A 10,597-nucleotide genomic window follows, 5' to 3' on the forward strand; every position below is an offset into this window, starting at 1 on the left:
AATCGAACCTGACCTTTCAGTCCCCAGGCCGATGCTCTATCCACTGAGCCAAACCAGTTAGGGCAGGCCCCATTTTTTAAATAAAATATGATACAATAATATATAAAGTAAAGATAAACATACACATTCGAATGCTAATCTGGAATTGTGCCCTCTAGGGAGGAAAGAGCAGCTCTATCCATTTTCCCAGCCTACCTATATTCTCTTCTGTGGAAGAGTAAACGGATGCCCTGATTTATCAGTAGGTTCTGATCACATGCCTTAGCAAGTGCTCAGTAAATGGTGGCTGTTATAATTGATGTTATTACCATAATTCACACTTTAATAGAGTCTTTGCACTTTAATCTGTATTAGACTGGAATACCAAAATATCACAAGGTTTCCGAAATCAGACATTCGTTAGTCTAAGAATTTATGAATCAATAGGAGTTTGACTAGAAACCTGTATAACTGACGACAAAGCAAAGCAAAGTGCCAATAGCAAAGCTTCAGGGGATGCTTTCCTAGAGATCAGAGTGCAGAAGTGTCGTGTCAGGAGACCAGAAACGATTCCATGGGGGAGATAGCATTGCAACAGGGTCTTTGTCATTGCAGTTTATTTGATTTTATTAATTATTTTAATAAAATTATATCTGCACATCATTTAAGAACTAAATCGTTTGGCAAGGCTTATTATCTTTTGTTATTTATCTGTACACACTTAACAACAGGTCTATATTGCTCTATGCTGATTTTTTCAATCATAAGCATTATCTGTTAAGTTCCCACCTTGGAAGATGAAGTTTTGCTTCTCTTTCATATAAACCCCCGTTCTCATGAGACACAAACCTCATCTCCCATCCCTTTATCCTGGTAATACTTATGTAATTCAGAATGTTTACATTATTATGCTTAGCAAAATGCTATTAACAGCTGAAACCCATATATTGTGATTATCTTTCGTTTCCTGCACAAGGGTTTGTTTTTCTGGGAGCTGGGATTTTTCTCTTTCTCTCTCTCTTTTTTTTCCCCTCCCTTGGCTTAATTTTCCTAGACAAGCAGGATCCAGTAGAGCCTTTTACCTGATGGAAATGCTCTATATAAGCACCATGCAATGTGGTAGCCACTGGCCACATGCGGCTATTGAGCATTCAAAATGTGACTAGGGTGACCACAGGACTGAGGTTTTATATTTTTTGCTTAATCTAAACATAAATAGCCACATGTGGTTGGTGGCCATAGTGCTGAGCAGCACAATTCTAGACATTTATGACTAACTACCTCAAGCTTTCTGTCTGAATCTGCTCTGGGTATTTTCAAAGACATTAAGTAGCATCTATAGTTGTATCCATTTCATCTTAAATCTCTCAGGTGGCCTTTTGTTCCCTCTGGACTAGTTTCCTCTCGAGCTGGGGCTGGGCTCTCGATTCCCCTTCACTGTCATCCTGGGGGTTATGCAGATTTAACATGAAAGTCCCAATTCCTTTATTGAACTAATATTTGAGTAAGTATGACGTACCAGGCACCCTTCTAGCTGCTTCCTTCACAGCGCAGACACCGCCAGTCGTCTAAGTGATATGTATGCTCCACTTTTTGCTTATTAACAGAACCACAATTTAGTTTGGAACAGAAATATGCTCATTTAAAAAATGCACTCCTAAAAAAAAGAAACCCAATAAATGTTCTCTTAATAAATAAATAAGTAAAACAATATACCCCAATTCCCTAAGGGTGACACAGTTTGTCAATAAGATTTAAGTGTAACTCTAGGGAACAAGGCTTCTGGGGAAAGTATAGTATTACTGATGAGCAGGTCAGATTCACTGGCATGTACTGTTTTCCTCTTGCCATTCTTCCCTTCGCCATTGCTGGAACGCAGATGTGATGTCTGGGTCAGAGCAGTCATCTTGAGACGCTGAGGGTGTATGTCACACACTAAGAATGGTAAAGCTAGAAGAAGCCTTACCTGTAATGATTTCTTTAATTTTTATGTTTAGTGATTATTTCACCATCTACTAAGTTTAATATTTAATTGCAGAAATAATTATACTGGGATTATTTTCAATGTCCCTCATATTATACATTAATTTTTTCTATTTTGCACTTTACGAGTGACTAATAAAGTTGGTTATTTTTTTATATGTATCAACTATTTGCATCTTTTATTCTATGTGTTGACTTCCCATATTTCCTTCCTACATTGATTTTTAGGCATTCTTAATGTGTTATGGATATTAGCCATTTGTGTCTTGTATGTGTTGTGAATATTTTCTCCAAGTTGTTGTGGTGTCCGTGGCCATAGGAATGTTTTAATATTCATTTGCAGCCAAATCTGCAATCCCTTCCTTCCAGCTTCAGCACTATTTATTAAACAAACTGATTTTGAAATGTCACTTTTGGCATATATTGAATTAATATGCATGTCTGTCCCTCTGTTATCAATCTTATCCAGATGTGGGTGCGTTCTTTCTGGGCTTCCAATCCTATCCACCTGTTTGTCAATTTCTGCACCAGAATCACTGTTGGTGCTATAGTCATTCCTTATGATTTTTTGGTTTTCTTTATAATTCCTTATGATCTGCCTTGATGTCTGGAAGATCAAGTACTCCCACGGTATGCTTTAGGAGAATTCTGACTCTTCTTGTCTTAGATATTCTATATAAATTTTAGAAGCCGTTTACCAATTTCCCTAAGATATATAGTCTCTTTTGTTCAATTAATCTATTTGATGTTCTAGTCAGTATCACACTGTTTTAGTGACTGTAGATCTTGAGTGTATTTTTATATCTATAGAGCAAGCTAACCCCATTCTTCTAAACTTTAAAAGTCATTCAGCTATTCTTATACTTTTCTTCTTTTATTTTATTTATTTTTTAAATTTTTTTAATTCTTTGTTGTTTAAAGCATTACATAAGTCTCCTTTTTCACCCATTGACCTCTCCCCAGTCTTCTTTTAAAAGTACTGATAATAAGCTTATCAATTTCCATGAAAATTATTCTTGGATTTTTATAATTTATTTTAATTTATAAATTTATTTAGCCAGAATTGACACTTTTATAATATAAGCTTCCTATCTACATCCTTTTTTACATCCACCAGTAAAGTTTTGTTGTTTTCTTTACATAGATCTTGCACATTAAGTAGTATAAGTGTATTTCTGAGTATACTAAAGCATTTATTTTCCTTGTAGATAAGAATGTGTGGAGACTTTCTAATATACATTGTTTATCAATGTCTTTTTATTGCTACTATTGATTTCTCATTTACTTACAATTAACTTTTTCATAAAATTCATTAAGAGTTGGAGAAAGGTGACCATAAATGTGTGCTCAGTCAGTCATCTTGAATCCAAAGCATGGACATAGCATTTTGAGTGAATTTTGGGTAGGACTTTAAGAGCTGGAAATGACAGGAGGAAGACTATTCGAATTAGTAGATGGTATCAGCAATTCCTTAAAGATGGGAGAGTGTGTGGCATGTGTGGGGGATGAAGATTAATCTGGTTTAGATCAAGTTAGGACTATGGAGGGAAGTGATGGAAAACCAAAAGGTAGAAGCTATGCTATGAAGGATCCTGAGTGCCCAGCTAAGCAGTAGGAAATGGTAGGTTCTCGCATTGTCATATTGCTATTCTCTTTTACAGAATGTAGAGCTTTGAGTCAATCAGACATTAGCAAAGTCAGAATACATCAGCAACACTCATTATATGGTATACAATTAAACATATTCAATTGTGAACCGTGCAGATTTAATAACACAGTGGGGCATATAGGTACGAATTTCTCAAATTATCAACCTTCCAGGTGTTATTTGCTTTCCAAAATCCATGTTGAACACAATAAGTTTCACCACTGTTGCCCACTCATCCTATATCCTTCTCTATGTTCCCTAGAATCAGACCCCATGAAAAATACATAAACATAGAAGAGGGAGATTTTTAAATGTTAAATTGCCCTCCAACCCACGTCTAGCTTCTTTTTCTCTGCCCCCGTTTCTTTGTAGGACTTGGGCACAGGCTATCTTCCACATGAGCTCTTCGTTAAGTTGCATGGTTTGGAGAGTCCTGACGTTGAAGCAGTGTGTCTCCTGATGTCTTCATGGAAATGAGAACAGCCAAGGTTTTCTGTGTTTTGCTTCTATTCTCCCCCCTCTCCACAGCCTACCCCCAAATTGTTCTTTCAACCCACTATCCTCAGGTATTCAATTGCCATTGAGTAAGTTATTAGAATTTACAATTTATTGCCCATCTTTAAACAGTCTTCGTAAATAAATGGGTCTCAAATAATGCAAACCTTAAATTGCTGACTTCTAATGCATTTTCAAAATGAGATAATATAAAATAGCAAGGCCTATTTTCTTGTGTGGCTTGTGAATCAACTTCATAGGCAGTACCTCTAACTCTCACTCTCACACACAAATTACATGTGTGTATGCACACTTATGTGCGTGCATGTATAGGTGTGTGTGTTTTTCCCAGAAAAAAATGTCTTCCCAAACACTAGTTTGAATAAAAAGTCCTTACACTGCTGTTAAAAATAAGGTCCAGTGTTTGAAAATTATTTATTGCATGTATTCATTTATGCATACTAGTATGTAAATATGAACATAGAGGCAGCCAAAGAATTGACAACATAAAAGATGCCTCTGGCTCAGACAGCCATTTTTTAAAATTGCATATACACTTTTGTTATTTTATATTAGTTTTTATATAAACTGGTCTTAGGGGAAGAAACTGTCATGTCACTTTCTAATTAGCAAGAGAAGGCTCTGTGGCGGAGGTAGCATTTTATGAGGTCCTGTATATGCCAAACTAACCCCCCCAGCCATCCTTGGACAATGATTTATTGAATAGTTCTTTTTAAAAAATTGAGTAAGTAATTCCTAATGCTCTGCATAAGGCAATGAGGGCTCGACAGTGCCTAACTCACTTGACAGTTTGAGTCATTGTCACTGGGACCAGAACAGGTTGTTTTCCAAGAAAGAAAGTGAAGAGGAGGGAGTTTGTCAACAATAAGTTTTCATAATCAGCCACACAGCAGTGGAAGTTGGAATGTGTGACAATATAGCAAATACGGTCAGGTAAACAGTGGATGACAATGGCCTGTTGAACCCGAAGTATAGTTTAGTTCCAGGAAGATCCCTGGAGGTCCAGTCTGATCTTGAAATCCAGCTCATCATGGATGGACAGTCACACTGATCCAGTCAACATAAGTGGTATGAAGGTCTATCATCTCCAGTGACCTAGATATACTTTAGGGGGCAGGGGAGGCAAGATGGCACTAGATCCAAACAGGTACACTCAGATCCAAACCAAAGCCTAACTTGGTGCACTCCTGGAATTATCATTTCAGTAGACAGCTGGCTAGAGTAGGCATGATCTGGTATTTGGTTAAACTTGAGAATATTTTCCCCCAAAACGGAAGCCTTGTCCCATAAAACCTCTCAGTGGCTTCCTTTCCTCATAAGTAAACAAAGGAATTGGGACTGGCCTTTCTCAATATGAGTCTTGAGAATCACTAGCCTCACAATTTGGCCCAGGAGAAGAGGGTCCTGTTGTCAACAGTGTGGAAAACGCTGAGCATTATGATGCTCTGTGAGATGTGCTGGCTCTTTCTATTTCAAAGGCCCAAAGAAATAGCCTCAAAGTAAAAGAAACCTACCAGCTTCTTTTGTTTCACCTTACATACCTGAAAATTATACAACCACACAGCAATATCTTTAAGTACCATCAGTTAATGTTGTCCCGTTGAAACTCTACATTAACACTTGTCCAGAGTAGCAACTCCGGGACTACCATGGTCCAAGTTGTTGGGACTGACACAGAAAAACTGGCACCCATGGCCTGGAAGAGTGTCAGTTTACCATCCTTCCCTTCTCTGACTTGTATGCCATTTAATTTTTAACTAAATGTGTTACTCTCAGAAATGCTCCCCTGCTTTGGGACTTATTTTCCTCATCTGTAAAATGAGTGAGCTGTGTGACCCTTTCCGCTCTGTCATGATGTGAAATATCTGCCCATGTGTGAGGTTCACTTTAGAACTTGACCTCTCCATTTCCCCTTGGGCTTCTGAGTGACAGACACCACAGCTAATCCTCCATAAATAGATGTTTCATATCTTGGGTCTCAGGATGAATTTATAGCTGAAGATTGACATGTAGTCACTTTCAAACAAGACCAATTTGAGCTACAAGGAAAAAATATTTTACACTATTTTAAACCATTACATTATAAAGCAATGGTATATTTTAATTTAACAAATATGAATGATAGTCCCAAATTTTATTTACAAAAATAAGTTACAAGCTAACCAATACTTACTGAGTAATTTCTCTGGACAGGACAACATCCAATAGACATTCCAATGCACCAGGAGCCATAGGTTAAAAATGATTTTTTACGTAGAAAATTCCTACTTATTTCCTTTGCTTTTTATGAAAAGCAATAAAAGACCTTTTCAATGTGATTGGTACAATTCTGGATTGGTTATAGGTGTGCCTCATTCAACCACCACAAGAGCTTAATAAGTAACTGAAACATTTGGTTTCTCTGTCATTTTTATTAACTCTGAGTGGTGACAAAAAGAATATCATTCCAACTGATCTAAAAATGAATCTGAGGCTGCAGAGACTGGGAGAGACCCAAGATAAAAATGCAAATCTAATTTAAATGCCTAGGAAAATATAACCTTCAGGTAAGAATATTTAAAGAAATACCCAAGTCATGGTATTTTCATCGAGAAAAGATAACAGTGAGAAACTAGGAGATAAACTATTACTATATTTACCCCAAGTGATAATCCAAAACAAAATCCTAACCACCTTAGAAGTTTGGAACTTACTTCTGCTTCTTGGAATAAGCAAATAATAATTCTACAGATAAGGAATAGATAAAGAACAGTCCTACATGTTAGGAATGGGTAGAGGATATTAACTCTAAAATGCTTTACTCCCAGAGACTAAGTACCTGGCATCCTTACAAAACAAAAAGGAATTCTTCCCCTTATCCCAACTCAATTCACCTTAATGACTTTTTCTCCAAGATGCACAGAGTAAAAAGAAACCAAGATCACAGGCTGATTGTTGTTTTGCTGCCTAAAGGCCCAGACCAGGACCCTGTCAGGCATTAACTCAAGGCTGCCTGAGATGGTACTTTATCACTGTAATCTCTCCTTTGGCCCTTAGAATAGACTGCACCACTGTGCTATGAAGTTCTTTTCCTCGGGACTAAGGGATGCTGCAGAACAGACTGCCAAGGAATTAACATGCCCCCCCCCGCCCCCCGCCCCTTGGTCACCAGATACCACACTCAGTGACAGGAGTTTTTGTATAAATACCCCAGCTCCCTCCCACTATGGTTGGGATAACTTTGAGGCATGTAGTTTGCACTGTGGCTTAACAGCTCTGCTTTCCCTTCCTGTGTATAACACGCCTCTCTCTACCGGAGTTGCCTGCTCTTCTCAGATAAAGTGCTTTTACTAAATCCTTCTCCAGTGACTGCATCTGGGGAAAACCCACACTAAGACGCGCTCTGTTCGATGGCCATTTCACAACATGAGGAAGAGACTTTCTCAAAAACAGGTAATACTGCAAAGGGCCTGATGATAACAGAAAGTCTCATCTCCACCATGCTCAAGCTCTCAAGAGGCCATTCCTTTTTTTAAAAAAAATATGTTTTTATTGAGTTTTAGAGAGGAAGAGAGAGGGATAGAGAGATAGAAATATCGACGAAAGAAACATCATTGATTGGCTGCCTCCTGCATGACCCCTTCTGAGGATCAAGCCTGCAAACCGCGTATGTGCCCTGACTGGGAATCGAACTACAATCTCTTGGTTCCTGGGTCTACACTCAACCACTGAGCAATACCAGCCAGGCTTAAGAGGCCATTCTAATAGGCAAGTCATGGTATCTTTTTATTGTCTCCCCTATGCTGCCTAAAATACTCTCTTTTATCTTCTCAGCTAATCTATGTTTAAATTCCTCCTAAAAGCTACATCGAGATGTAACTACACTATTTTTCTAAGACAGTGGTTCTCAAAGTGTAGCTCCAGGACCGGCAGCATCTTGGGGACTTGCTGAAAATGCAAATTCTTGGGCCCCACTCTTGCCTACTGAACCAGATACTCTTGGGGAGGGGCCCTGCATCTGTATTTTAACAATCCCTCCAAGCGATTGTGCTGCACATTAAAGTTTGAGAGCTACTGTTCTAGGAAGCATTTCCTGTCACTCCAATCTGACTGTAAAATCTCCAACTCCAGTTCCCTATCATCTTTCACATTTATTTAATCAACTTAAACTCTCAGTGCTACCGCCTTTATCTCTCTTGTTGACCAACCCATGTTTCTCACCTGAATTATCAATGCAGCCTACCACCTGGTCTCCCTGAATATAAGCCCCCTGTCTATTCTCCATCAGCCATTAGATTTTTAGGTCTAAAGTGCAAATGTATTATGTCCCTGTAGTGCACCTATCATCTAAACATAAATCTAAGATTCGTAGGACCTGCATGCAAGGCCATTTGTGATTTGGCTCCTGCCTGTCTAACTTTTCCTGGACTATAGACACATGCAAAGTATCTACAATGCATCTCCCCATCCACCCCCTCAAGGAGGGCCTGAACTATAGGTGCATTCCTTCGGGTCTGAAAGACCCTTCCAGTGCCCCTCCTTAAATAAATCATAGGCATATAAAAAAAATCCTTCAAGGCAATATCAAATCTTGGAGAGGAACAGTAGCTTAAAGCAATTCAGGCTGCAGCAGAGAAGCAAGAACACAGGAGTGAAGGGTCAAAGCTAGATTTTTCTGTATTTTTACAATTTTCCTCAAGGTAGGTCTTACCCCTCATGGCCCAGCCAGGTCTTATGGCTTCTAGCCCCTTCAACATTCACTGTTTTTGGCTCTGGGTTTTATTATGTCCCTAAACTCTTTAAGATGAATTCTTCCTCTGTAAACTAGAGATAAATACTTGCCTTATCTATTACAGAGGGCTGGTTGAGATTCAAATGGGAAAACATTTATAACAAGTTTTAAAAGATTTGAGGTGCAAAACAAAATAAGGTATTATCGTTAAATACTTGTGACAATTATTTGTAACAATTAAATGTAAATAGGCAACATTTAGCAAGCACTAATAACTATATTTGCCAGGCCCTAATCTAAGTTTAACATGCATCATTTATTCAATCCTCTTAATACTCCAAAAATAAGATACTATGATAATCCCCCCATTTTACATAAGAAGAAACTGAGGCATGCAGATGTGGAAAAATCTTGCTCAAGGTTACTAAAGTTAAAAGTGATGGTAATCTCACTCAAGAGCCTCAACTCAACCCTGTTCACGGTGAAATGGCAATAGATGTTAGACCTCGGTTCAGCAACCTCAGTTCTTGAGTTCAGCTAAGAAAGAATTCAGAATCAAGACTCAAAAACAAGCAAAAGTTTATAGTCACAAAGGGTCCTCTGTCTGGAGGGTTTTTATCTGGAGGTCTTCAGGGAGGATCTCAATAAAATATTCATCAGCTTTCCAAATGTGTCCTTTCAAGGTCATGGTCTCTACTCATTGATTGGTGCCTGGGCAGAGGGGTCATTAGTGTGTGCTGGCTTGGCAGGAAGAAGGGAAAGAAGTAGATACATTTCAACCAAAAATGGCTTCTTTCCAAGGGGGGCAGTGCTATCTGTGGGGAGTCCAGGTCCCTTGGCCCAGCCTCATTTTCACAAAGAACCTCAAGAGTTGGCATTATGTCTAATGAGGTTACACAATCACTGGCCAAGATAAACCAACGGGTTTAAAACAAGTTGTTGTTCATCAGGGAGCTGAAAACTTGGATCTCACTTTTTAGAGCACACTATAAATTAATGGTTTTTAAAAATATATATAAATTAAGGTTTTTAAGTAAATTCTGAGATTTCTTGTCTCCTATTCTTTTTTTTTTAATCATCACCCAAGGCCTTTTTAAAAAATGTCTTTTATTGATTTTACAGAGAGAGAGAGAAAGAGAGAGAGAGAGAGAGAGAGAGAGATGACAGAAACATCAATAGGTTGCCTCCCATATCTGCCCAACTCGGGATTGAACCCACAACCTGGGTATGTGCCCTGACTAGGAATTGAACCCACCACCTTTCAGTGTATGGGACAATGCTCCAACCAACTGAGCCACACCAGCCAGGGCTATTTTATTTTTTTACAATTCAATATTATTTTGTATTATTTTCAGGTGTGCAGCATAATGGTTAGACAATCATATATTTTCTAAAGTGTTCCCCCAATATTTCCTGTACCCACCTGCCACCATACATAGTTATTACAACATTATTGACTATATTCTCTATGCTGTACTTTATATCCTCATGACTGTTCTGTAACCAATCTGTACTTCTCAATCCCTTCACCTTTTTCACCCAGTCCCCCAACCCTCCTCCCCCCTGGCAACCATCAGTCTGTTCTCTGTGTCCATGAGTCTGTTTCTTTTGTTGTTGTTGTTGTTCATTTATATTGTTCTTTAGATTCCACATATAAGTGAAATCATATGGTACTTGTCTTTCTCTGACTGACTTATTGCACTTAGCTTACTACCCTCCGGGTCCATCCATGCTGTCACAAATGGTAAGATTTTAATAAA

This window comes from Myotis brandtii, unplaced genomic scaffold (assembly GCF_000412655.1).
Source record: "Myotis brandtii unplaced genomic scaffold, ASM41265v1 scaffold125, whole genome shotgun sequence".
Taxonomy (NCBI): domain Eukaryota; kingdom Metazoa; phylum Chordata; class Mammalia; order Chiroptera; family Vespertilionidae; genus Myotis; species Myotis brandtii.